The sequence below is a fragment of the Callospermophilus lateralis genome, unplaced genomic scaffold, assembly GCF_048772815.1.
Source record: "Callospermophilus lateralis isolate mCalLat2 unplaced genomic scaffold, mCalLat2.hap1 Scaffold_45, whole genome shotgun sequence".
Lineage (NCBI taxonomy): Eukaryota > Metazoa > Chordata > Mammalia > Rodentia > Sciuridae > Callospermophilus > Callospermophilus lateralis.
Window position 1 is genome coordinate 13,482,946 of NW_027514398.1, and position 5,083 is coordinate 13,488,028.

The following is a 5,083-nucleotide window of genomic DNA, read 5'->3' on the forward strand; positions in this document are numbered from 1 at the left end:
AATCTAAGCATGATTACTTTGAGAAAACAAATATGAAATAAAGTATTGAGGTTTGCTAAATACAGAGAATTTAGATATAAATCATAATAATAGGTGTTCTTCATTGCAAAATAAATTTAGAAAATTCTCAGGAGACCTAGCCAATCTTTTGACTTTTTATAGTACCATTTGAAAGAAATATTAATAACTTTTGAACATAAGTAAAACCTATTTTAGACACTAAGTTATATTGTTTTACAAAAATTTTTTTCAGTACATTGAAAATATGTATTAATGATTTTTCTTTTTTTTCATAAAAACGTGAAAACATTTTATTCTATGTACAATAATGTACACAAATTGAAATAGGTCACCAAAGAGACCAGAAGTGATTAAAGAGGTATATTTACAGTAGCACATCACAGTAAACGGAAAACCATTCACAGATTCAACATTGATACTGTTTTTGTGCTTGGTTACACACTGAAGTGAAGCATATTACTCCATTTTGGATGAACTGAATTTTAAACAAATACCTCAATGATCAGAAAATGCTATTTTAATCAGTCAGTGTCATCGTTAATAAATTCTTCAGCTGCTGTGCCTGTGTGGTGAATCTCTCCATTTCTTTCTCTTTGAACACCATCATCACAGTCTGTTCAATTCCCTGTCAGATTCATCAGCATCTTCCCTTATAGCTTCCTCTGGATTTTCATTTCCATTGGGTGCAGTAAAGCCATTGTTGTTAGAGATATTTGCATTATCCTTGCTATCATCTTTGATGTACACTTTTTGATGGCACATTGGACAAGTATCTTGAGTGTGCAGCCATTTTTGAAGACAAAGTGCATGGAAATAATGATTACATGGCGTAATACAAGCAAATGTTGTAAACTCATGATAGCAAATTGCACATACATCATCTATTTCTTGCAAGGAGCTCCCTTTTATTTCAGGAAGTGAATTAATTTTCTTCACAGCAGTTCTACGATTCATAAATGTCTTCCAGCCATTCTTTGCTTGTAAGTAGATGTTAAAATAGGCATGTAGGCACATCATACAAGCTCGAATTTTACTTCCTGACTCAAACATCATAGTATAAGCCCCATTTCCAAAAATTACTACTCCAAATATAAATTCAATAATATTGCCTGTTGAATGAACATAGTAGACATAATCATCAAGCTTTTCCCAGAGGACATTATAATAGCCATCAATCATGAACAGTGTATAGACAGTGAGAGAAACAATTACTTTTAAGCAGAGTTCCACAGAAAAGGCTGTAACTGCAAATAACCACGTATTTAGTGCATAATGATGCCAAAGAACATAACTAAGTAAAAGAGGAAGAATAAGCAGGCAAGCAGAGACAAACAGAAGAGGAAAATATCTACAAAAAGATGATACATGGGAGGCACCGAGAGACATGAATACAGGGTCTGTCATTCCATGGATGAAATGTAGGACTGTGGTTAATAAAAGGCACATGTTTCTACTTAAGCAAATAAGTCTCTCTTCTGGTCTTAGCCCAGTTAAACCAGTCTGAAGTGCAAAAATAAAAAAATAAAACGGGTGCTACAAAACCAAGCCACCTGTCATCTTCTTCAGTTGATCCAATAAAGGCCAATATTCCAAGTCCCAAATAATGGGCTACTGAGGAAATTACAGCACTCATGCCCAGGGCAGTTAGAGTAGAATCACATCCACTAATTATAAGATTGCAAATGAGGTCCCAGAAATCATCCCAAGAAATGAAAAAGGACTCAGTTTCATTTGCCATCCTTAAAATGTACATTAACACTGTAGCCTGAGCTGTAACCCTTTTCAGCCAGAAGACTCAAAGTATATCTGGGAAATGAACCCTCTTCCATGTGTCCTCCATCAATAACTGTAATCCATAAATTTGTTACATGTGCCTCACTAAAAGATAAACATATCCTGTGGAATAGTAAAACCACTTAAATTTCACTGCTAAGCCAAGCACTGTATTTAATATGAGAATCAATGAAGAGGTAAAAACTAAAGTCTCTCTGATATGTAAGGGTAGTTCTGTGATTAAGCCTATTACAGGAACCAAGAGATCCAAAATAATTAATTGTGAATAGATGGAATGAATCTGGAGTAGTGTGATGTATCCAATTCCAAATGTTAGCTGTAAAATAATGAGTGCCATCCATAATGAGGGCCCTTTTCAAAGAAGCAGCTCAATTCCAAAAGCTGATGTGTTGTAGGCACCATAGAAGTCAATGTGCAAAGAAGCATAGTAATTCATCAACACTGAAGTTGCAGCTAGTAGAAAGGCTGAGCTGTACATGTAAAACTTGAAAAGTGATTGCTGGGACAAAATAAGAACAATACTGGACTTTAGAATGACTGCCAATCTTACTGGAGTGAGATGGTATCTTAGGGTGGTTTTGATTTGCATTTCTATGACTGCTAGAGATGGTGAGCACTTTTTCATGTACTTGTTGATTGATTGTATGTCCTCCTCTGAGAAGTGTCTGTTCAGGTCCTTGGCCCATTTGTTGATTGGGTTATTTGTTATCTTATTGTCTAATTTTTTGAGTTCTTTGTATATACTGGATATTAGGGCTCTATCTGAAGTTTGAGGAGTAAAAATTTGTTCCCATGATGTAGGCTCCCTATTTACCTCTCTTATTGTTTCTCTTGCTGAGAAAAAACTTTTTAGTTTAAGTAAGTCCCATTTGTTGATTCTTGTTGTTAACTCTTGTGCTATGGGTGTCCTATTGAGGAATTTGGAGCCTGACCCCACAATATGTAGATCGAAGCAAACTTGTTCTTCTATCAGATGCAGAGTCTCTGATTTGATATCTAGTTCCTTGATCCACTTTGAGTTAACTTTTGTGCATGGTGAGAGGAGGGGATCCAGTTTCATTTTGTTGCATATGGATTTCCAGTTTTCCCAACACCATTTGTTAAAGATGCTATCCTTCCTCCATTGCATGCTTTTAGCTCCTTTATCAAATATAAGATAGTTGTAGCTTTGTAGATTAGTCTCTGTGTCCTCTATTCTGTACCATTGATCCACCCGCCTGTTTTGGTACCAGTACCATGCTGTTTTTGTTATTATTGCTCTGTAATATAGTTTGAAATCTGGTATCGCTATACCGCCTGATTCACATTTCCTGCTTAGAATTGCTTTTGCTATTCTGGATCTTTTATTTTTCCATATGAATTTCATGATTGCTTTATGTATTTCTACAAGAAATGCCTTTGGAATTTTGATTGGCATTGCATTAAACCTATAGAGAGCTTTTGGTAATATCGCCATTTTGATGATGTTAGTTCTGCCTATCCATGAACAGGGTATATTTTTCCATCTTCTAAGATCTACTTTTACTTCTCTTTTTAGGGTTCTGTAGTTTTCATTGTATAAATCTTTCACTACTTTTGTTAGGTTGATTCCCAAGTATTTTATTTTATTTTATTTTATTGAGGATATTGTGAATGGAGAGTTTTTCCTCATTTCCATTTCAGAAGTTTTGTCGCTGATATACAGAAATGCCTTTGATTTATGCCTGTTGATTTTATATCCTGCCACTTTGCTGAATTCATTTATTAGTTCTAGTAGTTTTTTTGTAGACCCTTTTGGGTCTTCTAGGTATAGAATCCTGTCATCCGCAAACAGTGTTAATTTAAGTTCTTCTTTTCCTATTTTTATGCCTTTAATTTCTTTCATCTGTCTAATTGCTCTGGCCAGTGTTTCGAGAACTATATTGAATGGAAGTGGTGATAGAGGGCATCCCTGTCTTGTTCCAGAGTTTCAACAAGTGCTGGCGAGGATGTGGGGAAAAGGGCACTCTTGTACATTGCTGGTGGGACTGCAAACTGGTGCGGCCAATTTGGAAAGCAGTATGGAGATTCCTGGGAAAGCTGGGAATGGAACCACCATTTGACCCAGCTATTGCCCTTCTCGGACTATTCCCTGAAGACCTTAAAAGAGCGTACTACAGGGATAGTGCCACATCTATGTTCATAGCAGCACAATTCACAATTGCTAGACTGTGGAACCAACCCAGATGCCCTTCAATAGATGAAAGGATAAAAAAATGTGGCATTTATACACCATGGAGTATTACGCAGCACTAAAAAATGACAAAATCATGGAATTTTCAGGGAAATGGATGGCACTAGAGCAGATTATGCTTAGTGAAGCTAGCCAATCCCTAAAAAATAAATACCAAAAGTCTTTGATATAATGAGAGCAACTAAGAACAGAGTAGGGAGGAAGAGCAGGAAGAAAAGATTAACATTAAACAGAGACATGACGTGGGAGGGAAAGGAAGAGAAAAGGGAAATTGCATGGAAATGGAGGGAGACCCTCAATGTTATACAAAATTACATATAAGAGGTTATGAGGGGAAGGGGAAAATAAACAAGGAGGGAAATGAATTACAGTAGATGGGGTAGAGAGAGAAGATGGGATGGGAGGGGAGGGGAGGGAGGATAGTAAAGGATAGGAAAGGTAGCAGAATACAACAGTTACTAATAGGGCATTATGTAAAAATGTGGATGTGTAACCAATGTCATTCTGCAATCTGTATTTGGGGTAAAAATGGGAGTTCATAATCCACTTGAATCTAATATATGAAATATGATATGTCAAGAGCTTTGTAATGTTTTGAACAACCAATAATTAAAAAAAGAACAATACTGGATACAAATATACCAAGGAGCTGGAGAAAGATCTGGAGCACGATGCAGAACTGGCTTTGGCTGGAATCCTAGTAGGAGTTGAAGATGGCATCCATGATGTAGAGACAGGGCACTCGGAATGCCACCTGGAGCCCTGCCCAGACCTGCTGATTGGCCATCAGCACCTGCTGCTGCGGGGGCCCCACCGCCACCATGAACCGCTGCCACACCGGGGATGGGCGGGCCAGGCCGAGGGACAGGGCCCGGGATGGCGGCGGGGCAGGAGACTCCGCCCCCACCCTCCCTCCTCCTGTCAACCCTCCCCCCTGTCTCCGGCCCCACTGCCAGCTTGTGTCTCCGGAGCTGGGGCAGGCGGCGGAGGCGGACACGGCTGAGCTATTAATGTTTTTTCTTACTTCTTGTTATATTATTATTCTTAGTTTTAAAT

At 38.0% G+C, this 5,083-nt stretch overlaps 1 pseudogene; it reads right to left on the reverse strand.

Moving 5' to 3' along the window:
• Nucleotides 1-542: 542 nt before the first annotated feature.
• Nucleotides 543-4,850, reverse strand: LOC143389150 (E3 ubiquitin-protein ligase RNF139-like; annotated as a pseudogene).
• Between the last annotated feature and the right edge of the window lie 233 nt (nt 4,851-5,083).